Source organism: Ursus arctos, chromosome X, assembly GCF_023065955.2.
Source record: "Ursus arctos isolate Adak ecotype North America chromosome X, UrsArc2.0, whole genome shotgun sequence".
NCBI classification, from domain to species: Eukaryota; Metazoa; Chordata; class Mammalia; order Carnivora; family Ursidae; genus Ursus; species Ursus arctos.
The window spans coordinates 40434864-40452926 of NC_079873.1; positions in this window are offsets into that span (position 1 = coordinate 40434864).

Sequence of the window (18063 nt, forward strand, 5' to 3'; positions counted from 1 at the left end):
TACCCACCATTTGCATCGACACGGATGGAACTGGAGGAGATTATGCTCAGTGAAATAAGTCAAGCAGAGAAAGACAATTATCTTCTGGTTTCACTCATATGTGGAACATAAGGAATAATGGGGAGATCGTTAGGAGAAGGAAGGGAAAACTGAAGGGCCGGTAAACAGAGGGGGAGATGAACCACAAGAGACTATGGACTCCGGGAAACAAACTGAGGGCTTCAGAGGGGAGGGGGTGGGGGATGGGCTAGCACGGTGAAGGGTATTCAGGAGGGCACGTATTGCAAGGAGCACTGGGTGTTATACGCAAACAATGAACCATGGAACACGACATCAAAAACTAATGATGTATGTATGGTGACTAACATAAATAAATAAATAAATGCATAAATAAATAAAGAGTGAAAGGATAAACCACAGACAGGGAGAAAATATTTTTGAAATGCGTTATTTGACAAAGGATTGATATCCAGAACATCTAGAGAAGTCCCACAATTTTGTAAATCAGCGCAGCCACTGTGGGAAACAGTGTGGAGTTTCCTCAAAAAATTAAAAATAGAACTACCGTACCCTCGAGCGATTCTACTATTGGCTATTTCCCCAAAGAAAATGAAAACTCAAATTCGAAAAGATATGTGCAGCCCTATGTTTACCGCAGCATTATTTACAATAGCCAAGACAGGGAAGCAGCCCTAGTGTCCATCCATAGGTGAACAGATAGAGCAGATGTGGTCTATAGCCACCACGGAATATTATGCAGCCATAGAAGAGAATGAGACCTTTCTATTTGTGACCACACGGATGGACCTAGAGGGTATTATGCTAAGTGAAATAAGTCAGACGGAGAAAGAAACATACCACATGGTTTCACTTATATGTGGAATCTTAGAACAAATGAACAAACAAACGAAAAGCAGACGCAGAGAACGAACTGCTTGGTTGCCCGAGGGGTACGGGTAGGAGGATGGGCAAAATGGGTGAAGGGGAGTGGGAGGTACGGGCTTCCAGTTATAGAATGAATACGTTATGGGGACGAGAGACACAGCATAGGGGATACAGTCAATGGGATTATAATAGTGTTGTATGGTGACAGCTGGTAGCCACACTAGGGACGAGCAGAGCATAGTACTATCACTATGTTGTACACCTGAAGTTAATGTCTCATTGTGTGTCAACGCTACTTCAATTTAAAAAATAAATAACAACAGGGGCGCCTGGGTAGCACAGTCGTTAAGCGTCTGCCTTCGGCTCAGGGCGTGATCCCAGCGTTCTGGGATCGAGCCCCGCATCAGGCTCCTCCGCTGGGAGCCTGCTTCTTCCTCTCCCACTCCCCCTGCTTGTGTTCCCTCTCTCGCGGGCTGTCTCTATGCCAAATAAATAAATAAAAATCTTTAAAAAAAATAAAAAATAAAATAAAAAATAAATAACAAAAAAAAAAAAGAATTCCCACAATTCAATAAGAAAACCAACAACCCAATTCTTAAAATGTCCAAAGATTTGACCAGACACTGAACCAGAGAGGAAACACAGATGGCATTAACGGGTGAAAAGATGCCCTACATCGTTAGCCATTAGGGAAATGCAAAATAAAACCACAATGAGGGGCACCTCAGTTGGTTAAGTGTCTGCCTTCAGCTCAGGTCATGATCCCAGAGTCCTGGGATCGAGCCCCGCGTCAGGCTCTTGGCTCAGCGGGTTGCTTCCTTCTCCCTCTCCCTCTGCCATTCCCCCTGCTTGTGTTCTCTCTTCTCTCTCTCTCAAATAAATAAAATCTTTAAAAAACTAAAAATTTAAAAAATAAAACCACAATGAGATGCCATCATACACTCACTAGAATGACTAAACTGAAAAAGATCAACCTTGCTAAGTGTTGAGGAAGGATGAAACTGTCCTACTGGTTTCTTTCCTTAAAAAAAAAGATTTTATTTGGATGCCTGGGTGGCTCTGTCAATTAAGCATCTGCCTTCGGTTCAGGTCATGATCTCGGGGTCCTGGGATCAAGCCCCACATCGGGCTCTCTACTCAGCAGGGAGTCTGCTTCTCCTTCCTCCTCTGCCCCTCCCCCTGCTTGTGCTCTCTAGCTCTCTCTCAAATAAATAAGTAAAAATCTTTTTTAAAAAATAAAAGGTTTTATTAATTTATTTGAGAGAGAGAGAGCACGCAAACAGGGAAAGGAGCAAAGGGAGAAGGGTAAGCCAACTCTGGGCTTGATCCCACGACCTCGAGACCATGACCTGAGCCAAAATCAAGAGTCAGACATGTAACTGATTGAGCCATCCAGGGGCTCCCCTAGTATCTTTCAACTGGCGAAGAAACTAACAAACAGACACATCCTCACTTAGTACTCAGCCACGAAAACCAAACTGCTGATGCTTACAACACAGAGGAATCTCAGATGCACTATGCTACGTGAGAGAAACCCGAATAGTAAGGTCACACACTATGTGATTCTGCGTACACGGCACGCTGGCAAAGGCAGGACTACGGGCATAGCAAACGGAGCAGGGGGTGCCAGGGGTTCAGGGTGGAGGGAGGGGCTGACTTCAAAGTGGTCCCAAGAGGAACTATCCTGAAGCAAGAGAATTGCTCTGTGTCCTACCTGTGTTGCCCGTCAACTGACAGTTTCTGTTTGTCAAGCCTTGGAGAACTCTCTGCTACGGAGGGGAGATTTTTCTGTATGGAAAACATACCTCAATAAACGTACCTTCTTGCGTGCAATATTTCGCAAGCAATAAAGAATTCTTTTTTTTTTTTAAGATTCTATTTATTCACTTGAGAGAGAGAGAGAGCACGAGTGAGGAGGAAGGGCAGAGGGAGAAGCAGACTCCCTGCTGAGCAGGGAGCCCGATGAGGGGCTCGATCCCAGGACCCTGGGATCATGACCTGAGCGAAGGCAGATGCTTCACCGACTGAGTCCCCCAGGCACCCACAATAAAGAATTCTATGCCTATAAGAAGGGCACTTGTTGGGATGAGCCCCGGGTGTTGTATGGAAATGCGGAAGCCATATATTCTACACCTGAAACGGATACGATGCTGTATGTTACCTGACTGGAATCAAAGTAAAAACGTTTTCGGGGTGCCTGGGTGGCTCAGTCAGTTAAGCATCTGACTCTTGATTCCGGCTGGGGTCATGATCTCAGGGTGCTGGGATTGAGCCCTGTGTTGGGCTCCCTGCTCAGCAAGGAGTCTGCTTGTCTCTCTCTCCCTCTCTCTCTAATAAATAAATAAATCTTTAAAAAAATAAAAACTTTTTCAAAAAAGGGGGTCTGTGTGATCATTCCTCTCATTATACCTCCATGTGGTTTCTGCACAGACCTGTCTCAGGAATGCACCCAAGGAAAAGGAGGAGCCGTGGTCAGACTGGGTAGTGCTTTGTGAATATCAGGACCTGAATTGTGTCCCCTCTACCAAAAAAAATTCAGATGTTGGCCCTAATAAAGGAGATAAGGCCTTTAAAGAGGTAATAAAGATTAAATGAGGTCCTAAGGGTAGGCCCCGTCTCATAGGACTGGTGGCCTTATGAAGAAAGTGGGAGAGATACCAGCGCGCTCTTCCTGCGCCCGCGTGGACAGAGGAAAGGCCGTGTGGGCCCACGGCGAGAAGGTGGCCGTCTGCGAGCCAAGAAGAGAAGCTTCGCCAGAAACCAACCCCTAGGGCACCTTGATCTTGGCCTTCCAGCCTCCAGACTGTGAGGTTGTAAATGCCTGTTGTTGAAGCCCCCCAGTCTGGGGCATTGTTGTGACGGCAGCCCAAGCAAAGCACCGAGTTGTTTCTCAGCTTCGGATCTGACTTCAGGAGACGCATCTTGGCCACAGGTGAGGGCCGCAGGGTTCGAGTGAAAGAAAACTTTGGCGCAACCCCCTTGTCCAGGTGAAGGGGGCGCTGCAGTGCAGACAAGGGCCGCGCAGCCCAGGGAAACCCCGGGAGGCAATCCGCCGCACTCCCCACGGTCAGCTTCCGGGAGCTGTGTCCACACTGCCCTATGAGTAAGAATTGTTTGGGAGATTTCAGAACTGCCCCAAGTCTTCCTCCAAAGCCCCACCCAAGCCAGGTTCATGCCAGACTGTTCCCCCACGGAACACGTATGCGGTGTTCGAGCCATCAATGCCTTGCTTCGGGAGAGGAGCTGTAATGGTGTGAACTCAGGCCCGGTGGCAGCCCCAGGGAAGGGACAAATGTCTGCGTCTCTCTAGATGACAGGGTCTGGGGAAAACTGGAGTGAATCATGGGTCACAGCCCACATCTCGTGTGAAGCGGTTGCCAGATGCAGGATCTGGGAGCAATTACCAGCCAGGCAGGGGTGGTGAATGAGAGGCTCAAAGGGTAATTGGGTGTGTGCACGCGTGTGCATCTGAGCGTGTGTAAAGTTATGTGCATCTGTGCGTGCTGTGCTCATGCCTGCGTGTGCATATTTACAATGCATTCCTACATGCGTGCATATGTGGTACGTGTGTGCGGTCAGGCTTTGCTAGGTTGGATGCAGGTGCATATGCGTGCTACGCAAGCGTGAGTGTGCATTCTCCCGAATGCTCAGGTGCCGAGGAGCCCAGCAGGTGCAAAGGAGCCTGTACCCCGGCAAGGGTGTTTGTGAAAAGTAATCGCGCAGACGCACGAGGGTGTGCTCTCATGCATGAGATGCCAGCTCGAACCCCTGTGGCCACAGTCGCAAGCCTGAGTGTTCGTGTCTGGGTGTGTACGTGTGTAGCCCAGGCTGCACGTGCATGGCTGTGTATGCATGCACGGGTGCAGGGGAGCCCATTGGCCCAGGCTTCTGTGTCGAGGCTCTGTGCACGTACATACCCGGTTGCCCAAGCGCGTGCAAGTGTGAGTGAACAGGCGCGCACACGGGGATGGGAGCGGATGTCGGTACGTGGATGGGAGCCTGTGCGTGGGCATGTGTGTGGTGCGGCTGCATGCATATTTGTGGGCCTGGGTCTGGGTGTCTGTGCTCATGTACCCTTTGGTGCTCATCAATGTGCACGTGTGTGCAAGGATGCCACAAGTGTCTAGGGGCCTGGACCGTGATGTGTGTGCACGTGTACCTCTGGGCACCCGTGAACAGGTGCGTGCACTGGTGCATATCTGTCACGGGCCTGGGCCTGGGGTTTGTGCACATGGACCCTGTATAAATGTGTGTGCGTGTGTGGGCATGGTTTCAGGCACGGCCGTAGGCCTGGCTCGGGGCATTGTGTATGTGTACCCCTAGGGGCCCATGTATGGGTGCGCGCACGTGTTCAGATGTGCCTACGGCTCAGAGCGTGCTGTCTGCGTGCGTGTCTCCTTGGGGGCCCATGCACGCCATCTGTGCGTGCATATGCGGCTGTGTGGGGAGGATGGGTCTGCAGCTTCACTTCCACCTACACCTGGCAGGGGATTGTAAGGGAAACCAAGGAATGTGCTTTCTATAGAAATCCAGCTTTTGGCAGAGCCCGAGGAGTGAAATTCAGGACCATTTTGTTTTTCTTAAACCTTGTCACTTGGGGGCGCCTGGATGGCTCAGTCGGTGAAGTGTCTGCCTTTGGCTCAGGTCATGATTCCAGGGTCCTGGGATCCAGCCCTGCATGGAGCTCCCTGCTTGGTGGGGAGCCTACTTCTCCCTCTCTTTCTGCCTGTGCCTCCCCCTGCTTGTGCTCTCTCTTTCTCTGTCAAATAAATAAATAAATAAATAAATAAATAAATAAATAAAATCTTTAAAAACAAAACCAAACCTTGTCCCTCGGGACACAGCTAGAGCTTGGAAAACACCCCTTCCTTCATTCAGCCTTATGCTCCCAAGTTGAGCACTCTGCTGGGCTCTGTGGCAACCCAGAGACCATGTGGCCAGACTCCGGACTCCGGGAAAGATGAGCAATGCTTATAAGCCACCGCGTATGAAGCCAGAAGCACCAGGAAGCCACTCAGAGCAGGGAGAAGAGACTCAGCTAAGGCTTCCTAGAGGGTGGGGTAGGAAGGCGCTGGCAAAGGGGGCCCGTGGCAGTGGGGAGGGCCTGGACGCGCAGGGATGGGAGTAGGGAGAGAGAAGTCAAGGTAAGGGAAACTCAGAAGACAAAGGCCTGGGAGTGGAATGGCAGTATTTGTTTGGTCAGGAAGCTGCTCCTGGCTCTCTGGTCACTTTGAAACCAAGTGCCCAGGCCCAGGAGGGGCCCAGGGATAAAGGAGGATTGGTGGGTGGGGGGAGCTGTCTATGTGTCCCTGAAACAGGCAGCTTATACTTAGGAAGCAGGCTAGGGTTCCATGGGCCACTGGAGCCTACGGTAAACCACCTGCCCTTTCTGAGCCTCAGTATTCTTCATTGTCAAATAGCTTGCCTGTCTGCAAGCCAGGTCCAGGGAAGAATTGAGCCTGAAAGAATAGCCCACGGGCAGTGAGCAGGCACAGACTCGGGGGCCCAGGATTGGGCCCCCCATCTGCCTCTCTGCCATCTCTGAGTCCTTACACTCTACCCCCTGGGTCAAGGCTGGGAAATGGGCTGGGGAAGCAGCAGGGAGGCCAGGCTGGGTGGTGCTGCGCCCCTGGGCTAGGAAGGCATGCGTACCTACACCACTAGCCCTGGCTCCCCACCACCCCACCCGAATATATCAGGGGAGGCATACGGACCCCAACACTTCTGGCTCTGGTTGGACGAGGACTGACCGCTGCTCCTGAATTCCAGGCATAGCTCAAATGGACAGCAGGGTCTCCCTTTCCACCTTTCCAGTCTCAGCCCCCAGCCCTGCCAGCTTCCCCTGCAAAAAGCCCCTCAGGCACGGTGTGAGGACTTTCCTGTGCCCCTATCTCAACCCCAAGCTGATGGCTTTCTTCTAGACCCTCCAGGGGTCACCACTACTGACTGGGGAATGTCAGGCAGCAGCAGGCCACTGTTCACAGTTATGCAGGCAAAAGACACCTGGCCAAGGAGGACAGTGGGGACCGAAATGCAGCCTGGGCTCCTCCTGCATCCGTGGGTCCTGGGCTTGGGGCTGCGTCCATTGGAAAGAAGGAGCGTCCTTGTCTGAAGTTCACAAAGGCACCATGCGAGCTAGTGGCGCCCCTCAGTGTCCAGGTCTTTAAAGGCAAAGTCGGGAGAAGAGTCCCGAATGTGGACGCCACTCCCAGGGCTGGAAACGCCTTAGCCCGGGAATGCCTCTGAGCTGGAGAACGTCTCAGGCTCAGCCGTTGTCTGGTCCAGCCCCTTACATTGTCAGGAAAAACCTTGAAAGGCTTTTCAATGGACAGAACTATTCCCAGGTGCCCTTTCAAGGGAACGCTGGTGTCATCTAGCAGACCTTTATGGCTTATCTGATCTACAGGGGGCAGCAACCTTGTCTCGGCTAGACCATTTCGAAACTTCTACAAAGACAGGAGTTAACATGTGCGGGGCTGATGATTTCTGCTCATAAACATGCAAATGGGTTTTGTCCTGTCCAATTCCCACTGACTGCGCCCTGAAGGAAAGATGAGTCCAAATGTAATTATAGATTCTAGCTCATCTATTGGCAAATTCTACCTACAACACTAGCCCTGGTCCCCCCCCCCCCACCCGAACCTATCAGGGGAGGTACTGGGAAGGCAAATTTGTTTCAGTGTCCCCGATAGCCTGTATATGTCTGTTCTGCAGATTCTCCTTGAGTTGATTGTAAGTTCTCACCAGTTCTCTCCTTCACAAAAGACCTAACTAAAATCTTTGACACATGTTCACTTTATATGTGCGTGAGTCATGATATTACCATTTGGGAAATTATCCTTTAACCAGCTCATAGCACAGATGAGGTCACCCGAGGGGGAGGGGGAGGGGGAGGGGGAGGGGAGGAACTTGCCCCAAGGGACCCTCAGGGGCTCGGGCTGGGAGAGAGAGCTGGATCCAGGCCATTCTGAGCTCTGCCTTGCTCCCTGCGTGGGGGAGTGGGGGAGTGGGGGGCGTGCTTCGCACAGGGTGTGGAATGGGGGCTGTGACATACCCCCTACTCTGGGGATGTGGAATGACCCTCTGGGGTGAGGGCCACCCCCCCATTAGTTCCCACCGTCTGTGTTGGGCCCTGATGCGGATCTAAGACACAGCCAGCTCCCCAACAACTCCAGGCCATCCTGGGCAGCCGCAGCCTGGGTGGGTTTCTTCAGGGCACAACCCCCCTTGCCATTCTGGGCGGTTGTGCTGGTGATAACCCGGGGGAAATGCTTTGTTCTTGGGTGGGTTGTTTCGACTGTTGGGCTTCAGCTTCCTTATCAATAAAATGCAGGTAATTATGGTTCCTGCCTTAGGGCGGCGCGGAGGTTCCGTGAGAGAGTGAACGCAAGGTCTTCAGACGGCCCTGCGCAGAGTCAGCGCTTGGTAAATCTCCGCTGGTAGGCATTAGGTCCGTTGGCTTTGCACAACTTCCAGTGGTAGACATTTTGTAAAAAGATGCTTGAGACGTCTTCCAGATTCTGGCCTAGCAGGACCTACCTCCCCCATCCTTGGCTCAGATCCCCAGTAAGCGCTCCCTGGGTGGCAGATCAGTGAGTCAGAGCCCCGGCCAGCAAGGACACGCCCGGCTTGCTCTCGCTGGCGCCCCCATGCCGCCACCCAGGAGATCCCGGGACCCAGAGGACAACATGGGGAAGAGCACGAGGAAAGGTGAATACCTGCCAGGTAACTGTGGGGTGCCCCGGGGCAAGTCATCTGTCAGGGCCTTGGTTTTTCCACCTGTACAATGGGCACGTGGGAGCTGGGAATTGCTGAAGACCTTGGCAGCCACCTTTTAGGGAGAAACAGATGGTCTCCAAGAGCATAACAGCTCGAAGCTGAGGCTCTCCCAGGCCAGGACTTGCTTTCAGTGACAAAGCACAGCAGACAAGAAAGGGAAAGGCACTCCCACGCACACCACAGGAAGTCGCCCAGCAAGTTGAGTGGCGGAGTTGGCTGAGAGCCCAGCTGGCCAAGTTGCTTGGCTAGTGAGGAGGAAAATTTGGTTCAGGCCACTCCTGAGGCATGCCAGGGGAACTTAAACAGAGGCCAGTGGCTGGAGGAGGGGTCCAAAGTGGATGTATTCTTCAAGGATCTCCGGGTTTTGTCAGAAACACCAGCCAAATCAGCCGAAGGCAAGGGGACTTACTCAAGTGAAGAGACCTGGGGGGGGCAGGGGGCGGGGGGTGCAGGGCATGCATCCCGCCTCTCACCGGGAGTGGGCTCTGTGTTTGATAGCTTCGTCCTTGGCCGGCTCCCCTCATGTGGTGGTCACCTCACCTCCACCCGAACAGGACCGGGAGACTTGGTTCCCTGAAGACCCTGCTTTAGGTCATGTGGTCCAGCTTGGGCGGCACGCCCCCTCCTGACCCTGCGGTCAGGAGGACAGATTGCTCCAATGGGCCAAGCTAGTCATGGGTCTATTCCTGGAGCTTTGGGCAGAGCAGGACCAGGGGGAATTAGCCCCATTAAAAACCACATGCCCTGGGGTGGGGTGAGGTGTGTTGTTGAAAGGACATGCTGGGGGGTTCATGGAAGAGTGAAGGGGTGCTGAGTTTGACCAAAAGAATGCCTGCCTACGGCCGCAGGCCACCGCCGAAAACTTAAATGGGACCAGGTGGCCTTGGTCCCTCTCTGCCCTCCTTTTGGAGGTCCTCAGGTTTATGCAGTAAAACCGCCTCATCTCCCTCAGCTACCGGAAATTCTGCCTCCTGTGACAGATGCAGAAGTCGTTTATATTCAAATGTCAACATGTGGCAGAGGCTGTCCAAAGCACAGGAAAGGATTCGATCTCATGGTGGGATTTAGGCAGTGTGGGGCCAAAGGGCAGGGGAGATGTCGGGGGAGATACCCAAGGACGCAGTGCACCAAGCAGCATAAAGGTGGCCCCGGGAGGAAAGAGAAACCACCTTCCCATCTTAGGTCTCCATGCAAGACGGATGGTCCTCCCAGGCAGCCAGAGTTCTAGGCTCTTCTGCTTCCTTCCTCTGAGGGATCTCTCTGTCCAGCTGGCAACCTGTCATTTCAGCTCTGTTCCGAAGCTGTTAGGTAGGGTGCATATTCATCAAGCATCAATTTCTAACACGGAGGAAGGATCTTTCTAAAGAGGGAGAAGGTCTGTTTTGGATGATTACAGAGAAGTTCTGGATGGGTGGGCCAGAGGGGAGGCTCCAGGTCGCAGATAGGACAGGTTAGAACATTAAAATAGTCATGGTCTACCCTTCCATCCGTCCACCCACTCACCCATTGCCCAGCCACTCACCGAGCCTTGCACCCATTCATCCACCCATCAGGGACCCACCCACCCAGTCTTCATTTCATTCACCTACCCACCCACCCTCCCATACACCCACCCAACGGTCCCCCCGTCCGTCCACCCACATAATAACGGGGGACTGCTGTGGCCGCATCTTGCGCCATGCACTGGGAACACGAAGATGACTCATGTCCACCCCCTGCCTCTTAAGCCTCCCAGTGTAGCTGGAGAGACATCCTCAGGCACATTTCGCTTCACGATTCTCTGATCAATGCTGTGGAAACCCCAAGGAGCATTTAATCGTGACAATGACATCTTAGCTGAATGTTGATAGATCCGTTGGTGTTTGCCAAGAGAAAGGAGGAAGAAGGGCATTCTGGGACGTGGGAACAGCATGGGTGAATTCTGGGAGGTGTAAGAAAGATGAGTGTGTTTGAAACACGGGGTGGATGGAGGGCTGAGGCAGAAGTTCACATTGGAAAGCTGAGCAGGGACCTTGAATTCCTGGCCCAGGAAGCCAGGGGCGACATCTGAGCCAAAAAGCCAGCCCACAGAGAGTGTGGCCAAAGACCTCGGAGTGGCCAGCCCACTCTTGCTCCCGGCCTCGATGAGACATGCCTGCCAACCCACAGTTCAAAGAAACAAAAGACTCCAAACCTCAGGAAGGATGCCTTTAAGGGAACTGTCCCTGAGATGGACGGACAGAGAGCCGGATAGATACACAGACAGCTAGTTGGTATGCAGATGCAAATAAGAACGCTGGTCCTGGGATGCCTGAGTGGCTTAGTCGGTTAAGCGACTGCCTTCGGCTCAGGTCATGACCCCATGGTCCTGGGATCGAGTCCCACATCGGGCTCCTTGTTCGGTGGGGAGCCTGCTTCTCCCTCTACCTCTGCCCCTCCCCCTGCTTGTGCACACTCTCTCTCTCTCTTTCTCTCTCTCTCTCTCTCTCTCACAAATAAATAAATAAAATCCTTTAAAAAAAAGAACTCTGGTCCATGCCACACGCTCTGGGTTCATGTGCCAGGGACCCAACACGGTCTGGGGCATTAGGCGTGAGCCTCCCAATGGACCTCGCTCCACAGAGCTGAGGGACTCGCAAGGTGCATGGCCACATTGCCAAGGGAAGAGAAGGGAAAGGGGTCTGAAGGCCATGGCCAGGGCAGCCGTGCGACTGAGCGTCCCAAACCAGAAGCTGGAGGCTTCTCCTAGCTGGGGCTCTAAGAATTTCCGTGAGCAAAGCAGCTGCTGGTTTTTCTTGAGGATAGCTGAAGTTTTATCTGAAAGACCCATCCTAGGCCTCTCGTCGGGAACACCAGCTTGCAGGTGGGGTGTTGCAGGAAGCTGAGGGTAATAAGGCTGCAGGGTGAGGAGGAGCCCCGGTGCCCCCCCAATCCACAGATGGATTTGGGGGCCCCATCCTAAGTCCTCCCAGGTGGGCAGAGGCCAGCAGCAGGGTCTGTCAGGGTGTGGGAGTCACAGAGGTAAGAGGTGGGAAGGGCTTCCCCCACCTCTGAGGTAATACTAAGCTGGATTTTTTTTAAAGATTTTATTTATTTATTTATTTATTTGAGAGAGTGAGAACGAGAGAGAGTGAGCACGAGCAGGTGGGAGAGGCAGAGGGAGAGGGAGAAGCAGATTCTCCACTGAGCAGGGAGCCCGATGTGGGGTTCGATCTCAGGACCCTGGGATCATGACGTGAGCCAAAGGCAGACGCTTCACTGACTGAGCCATCCAGGTGCCCCCACGGAGCTGGATGTTGAAGGGAAATTACCAGAGCTCAAGGATGAGAAGCAGAGGGCATTTCAAGCGGAGGGCAAGGCATGGGCAAAGGTGGGAAGGTGTCCCAAGGGAAGCAGAGACGGGAATTAGGTGTGCTCCTGATGGCAAGTTCTGTGAGGGACCCAACTCTGGGACATGGAAGATGGAGCCTCTTTGGGCTGAGACCTCACTGCCTGAACCTTCTCGAGGGCACCCCAGGTGTGGGGTTCCCTCATCCTTCACCTCAACCTGGAATCTTACTGCTTTACAGAAAGAAACAAGGCAAAGAGGAAAAGAAGCCATGCTTCAGAGATGAGCACGGGTGTGCCTTGTAGAGAGTGCTGTGGCCCACGCCCAGGGGACCACATGTTGGAGCTTGGCTGGGCCAGAATGGGCTCGGGGATAGGCCCTGTGTCTGCTGGACAGACCTCCCCTTGGGGTCAGCCACCGTGGTTGTCAGTTTCCACCCAGCTACCAGCTTGTGGTGGGGCTTTGAGGAAGTCACTGTCTGTCTAGACCTCAGTTTCTCCATCTGTTTAATGGCATTACTGATGCTCTAGGATCAAGGCCACTTAATTAGGAGTCTTTGGACTTGAGGTCCCAGAGAGGCCTTGAACTTGCAGCAAACTCCGTAAGTGCCACCAAAGCCCTCCAACCACATACCCCCAGGAATACACCTGTGGTTCAACAAGTTGGGTTGCTTGCTTGTTGCAATGAGAGAGAGAGAGAGAGCGCGCGCGCGAGAGAGCACACTGTGGGCAACCATGGGGTGTCTCCGTCTCGGGTGTTAGGACTTCTAGGATTTGGGCTGGTGTTAGGCGAATTGGTGGCAGGTTTAAAGAAGCAGTGCTTTGTTCTGGATTGCAGGAAGGGCGTTTCTATGATGGAGTATCTCTTTTTTTTTTAAGATTTTGTTTATTTACTCGTGAGAGAAAGAGAGAGAGAGAGAGCACAAGCAGGGAGAGTGGCAGGCAGAGGGAAAAGCAGGCTCTCCGCTGAGCAGGGAGCCCGATGCGGGACTCAATCCCAGGACCCCGGGATCATGACCTGAGCCGAAGGCAGATAGATGCTTAACCAGCTGAGCCACCCAGGCGTCCCTGTGGTTGGGTATCTTGATAAATCTTATCTAGAAAGAGGGAAGACTAGAGTGAGTCTAAAGTTGAAATTGGTAAAAGGGTACCTGGGTGGCTCAGTGGGTTAAGCGTCCAACTCTTGGTTTCAGCTCAGGTCATGATCTCAGGGTTGTGAGATCAAGCCCCGTGGCAGGCTCCCCGCTCAGTGGGCAGAGTTTGCTTGAGTTTCTCTTCCTCTGCCCCTTTACCACCGCTGCCTCCCCCCACTCACGTGTGCACTCTCTCTCTCTCTCTCTCAAATAAATAAATAAATATTAAAAAAAAAAAGAAATTGGCAAAGAAACAGCCTATCAGTCAGGTTAGGGGACTATCTGGTCACTTCTGTGGCTTGGACAGTGCTCATGTTCCTTCTGTGTTCAGATGTGATTACAGAGTGGTCTCGTTTTTGTCTTGATCGCTTGTGGTTGTTCAGCGGCCTTCTCTGAGGCTGGTGTTCTAGGGAATTGTTCATGTTTAACAGGAGGACACCAGGGGCTGTCTGTGAGTGTGAGGCCAGCTCCTGGATGTGGGTTGTTTGGGGTTTTTTTTCTCTTTCTCTGTGTATTCCTAAGGAGAGAGCTTTGATCAGATTTTCTGGGATCTCACAAAGAAACAAATGCTTAATCTCTAAAATCACCTATAGCCCAGACAGGCTTTGAATCGCAGATATCTGTTCATAGACAGCCCCTCACGTGGCTTATCACACGTGACCTCAGTGGCTGCCTCCATGAAATGGGTGGTTCCTATGACAGCATCACGTTGTGTGGGGAAGGGCGTAGCCACCCACAGAGGCTTCAACAATGCCGGCGAAATTAAATCACTCTGGAAAAGCCACTTTTTGTGAAATTAAATCCCTCAATCTTAAAACCAGCATGGACTATTGAATGGCAGCAAGAAAGTCTGTTTGGTTTCTCTTGTGAATAGTAGCTTTTCTTCTCTGTGCTTTTTTTTTTTTAAGATTTTATTTATTTATTTGAGAGAGAGAGAGCACGTGTGAGCTAGCAGGGGGAGGGGCAGAGGGGGAGGGAATGAGAATCTGAAGCGGACTCTGCACCGAGCTCGAAGCCCAAACTGGGGCCTGATCCCACGACTGCAAAATCATGACCTGAGCCAAAACCAAGAGTTGGATGCTTAACAGACTGAGCCACCCAGGCGCCCCTCTTCTCTGTGCTTTTTTAAATATCCCTTTTACAACCCAGATGGAGGGGAATTTGGCATCTAATAAAAATGCATACGTGTTTCCTTTTGCCCCAGCGATCCCACTTCTAGCAATTTGCCCCTGAAGATACACCTCCAACAATGTGCAAATATATAGGCACTGAAGCATGGTTACTAACTGCCAAATACTGGCAGCAGTATCAGTTCCTATACAGAGGCAGTGCTTGAATAAACTGTGGTACCTTCATTCATTCATTCAATGGAGTCCTACATAGCTCTAGAAAGATCAATGCTATGAACTGATGAGGAGTGATTCCAGGACATGTGTTAAGTGGAAAAAAGGAAAATGCAGGGAAGTATCTGGACCTCGAGGGCATGACGCTAAGTGAAATAAGTCCCACAGAAAAAGGCAAATACCATATGATTTCACTTATATGTGGCATCCGAAAAACAAAGCAAACAAACAAACACAGAAATAGACTTATAAAGATGAAGAACAAACTGGTGGTTGCCAGAAGGGACGGGGGGGGGGGGATGGGTGAAATAGGCAAAGGGATTAAGAGATACCAACTTCCAGTTATAAAATAAAGAAGTCACAGGGATGAAAAGTACAGCGTAGGGAACGTAGTCAATAATATTGTGATAACTTTGTACGGTGATACACGGTGTCTACAGTCATCATGGTGAGCGCTGTATAATGTATAGAATCATCAGGTATGTTGTACACCTGGAACTAATGTAACATTGCATGTCAACTATACTTCAATTAAAAAGAGAGAAAAGTGGGGCTTGTGGCTGGCTCAGTCCGTAGAAGATGGGATTCTTGATCTTGGGGTCATGAGTTCAAAGCTCCACACTGGGCATAGAGCTTACTTAATAAATAAATTAATTAATTAATAAAATTTAAAAAAAAGAGAAAAGTATCTACAGTATGCAACCCTTCCTGTAAGAAACAAGAGGATTTAAGTAAACACGTATATTTGCATATCTTTACAAAAAGAAACATAGGAAGGAAAAACCAACAACTATTAAAGTTGGTTGCCTAGAGGGGCTGGGAGGGAGCCGGCCAGAAAGAATAGAATGGAGAAGTGATACTTCTCTGAGTATACTTGTTGGTATAGTTCTGACTTTTGAAACCATGTTAATGTTTTACATACTTAAAGAATAAAAAAAATTAGGGGTGCTTGGGTGGCACAGTCGGTTAAGCATCCCACTCTTGGTGTCAGCTCAGGTTGTTATCTCAGGGTCGTGAGATCGAGCCCCACGGCGGGATCCACACTCAACCCAGAGTCTACTGAGACTCTCTCTCCCTCTGCCCCTCCCTCCCCAAAATAAATAAATAAGTTTTATTTATTTATTTGTAAGATTTTATTTATTTGAGAGAGAATGAGAGAGAGAGAGCATGAGGGGGGGAGGGTCAGAGGGAGAAGCAGACTCCCTGCTGAGCAGGGAGCCCGGCACGGGACTCGATCCGACCAACTGAGCCACCCAGGCAGCCCCTAAATAGCTCTCTTTAAAAATTAAAATAAATAAATAAGTAAAATTAACAAGGATGAGGAGGATCCTAAAAAGGAATACAAACAGAAACAAATTAACTTTCACTGTATTTCAAACACAGCCTCACTGAAAGAGAGTCGGAAGAACTAACCCAAGTAACTTTTGAATATGGTATCCATCAGGCTAAAGACAACAAGGACTGTGACAAATAGTGACCCCTAGTTGGTAGACTCGTCTTCCACAGTAGTATCAGTTAGTGAATCTGAAACTACTGACTGTGTATCTTGGGATTGAGATAAGTAAATTCTTGTGGATAAAGAGAATCAGGATTCTCACTGCTGGAGTTAAAAATACAGAAAAGGAAAGAGCTAGGATGAACACTCTGGTGTTGGGTTGGTATTGTAGATGTTAGTAGGAACTCATAGATTTTAATACATAAGCAGAAAGATAGGTGTGTGTATGGACTTACATATGTATATGGATATGGATTCACTACATATATGCGTCTGTATTTATATCCTATCTCTGTCCTTTGAGAGGGCCTAGAATCAGCAACACTATTAGAAGCAATGAGCACTTTTCTGCCCAGATCTTGGTTTCCTAAATTCCACTCTTCATTAAAAGGAAACAAGGCTTCTTGGAAATGGCTGACCCCAGAGCCACGACTGGGAAAATACAAGATGAGCCTGAAACATCCTGATGTGATCTAAAGGAAAGATGTACTCGAAAAATGATGGAGGTGGGGCACCTGGGTGGCTCAGTTGGTTAAGCATCTGCCTTCGGCTCAGGTCGTGATCCCAGGGTCCTGGAATCAAGTCCTACATTGGGCTCCTTGCTTAGCAGGGAGCCTGTTTCTCCCTCTGCCTGCTGCGCCCCCTGCTTGTGCTCTCTCTCTCTCTCTCTCAAGAATAAAAAAATAAAATCTTTTAAAAAATGATGGAGATGTATCAAAAGGACACAGGAACCAACTGGAGGAGACTCCCACTGGCCAAATCTAGAACAGTTTGAGCATTAAAATAAATAATGAGAGTTCTTTTCAACAAATGGTGCTGGGCAAACTGGATATCCACATGCAAAAAATGAAGTTGGCAGGGCGCCTGGGTGGCACAGTGGTTAAGCATCTGCCTTCGGCTCAGGGCGTGATCCCGGCATTACGGGATCGAGCCCCACATCAGGCTCCTCCGCTATGAGCCTGCTTCTTCCTCTCCCACTCCCCCTGCTTGTGTTCCCTCTCTCGCTGGCTGTCTCTATCTCTGTTGAATGAATAAATAAAATCTTTAAAAAAAATGAAGTTGGAATCATACCTCACACCATATACAAAAATTAACTCAAAATAGTTCAAACATCTAAATATAAAGGCCTTCTTAGAAGAAAATATAGGGGAAAGCTTCATGACATTGGGTTTGGTAACGATTCTTGGATATGACACCAAAAGCACAAGCAATGAAAGAAAAAATAGGTAAGTTGGCTATGTCAAAATTAAAAACTTCTGGGGTGCCTGGGTGGCACAGTCAGTTGAGCATCCAACTCTCAGTTTTGGCTCGGGTTGTGATCTTCGGGTTGTAGGCTTGAGCCCTGCATCAGGCTCCGTGTGGGCACGAGGTTTCTTTTTGGGGTGATAGGAATGTCCTAAAAATAGATTGTGGTGATCTTTACACAAGTCTATAAATATACTAACTACCACTGCATTGTACAACTAACACAGGTGAGTTTCTTAGTATGTAAATTATATCTCAATTAAGCTACTTTTATAAATAAAGATAGGAACTGACTTTAACCTTTAAATTAAAAGAAGAACCCATGAGTCCCATACTAATACAAATAAACAAATGAATAAATAAAGACATGGGGAGGAAGGGAAAACTCTTCCTTACCATAAAATCCCAGCTACACACGTAAAAGAAAATCATCACTTGGCCGCCATCATAGTGGTAATTGTTCCAGGTAAGAATCACCAATGGATGCTAAATTAGTAAGTGGAAATTTGAGGAATAGTAACAGAGTTACGTAATCTCAAAATACGTTCCTACATGATACTCATTTTTTTAATGTTCTTTATTATTTTTTTTTTATTTTTTAAAATTAACATGAAGTGTATTATTAGTTTCAGAGGTAGAGTTCAGTGATTCATTAGTCTTATATAATACCCAGTGCTCATTACATCCCATGCCCTCCTTAATGTCCATCACCCCAGTTAACCTCATCCCCCCATCCCCCTCCCCTCCAGCACCCCTCAGTTTGTTTCATACAGTTAAGAGTCTTTTATAGTTTGTCTCCCTCTCTGATTTCGTCTTGTTTTATTTTTCCCTCCCTTACCCTATGATCCTCTGTTTTGTTTCTTTTTTTAAAAGATTT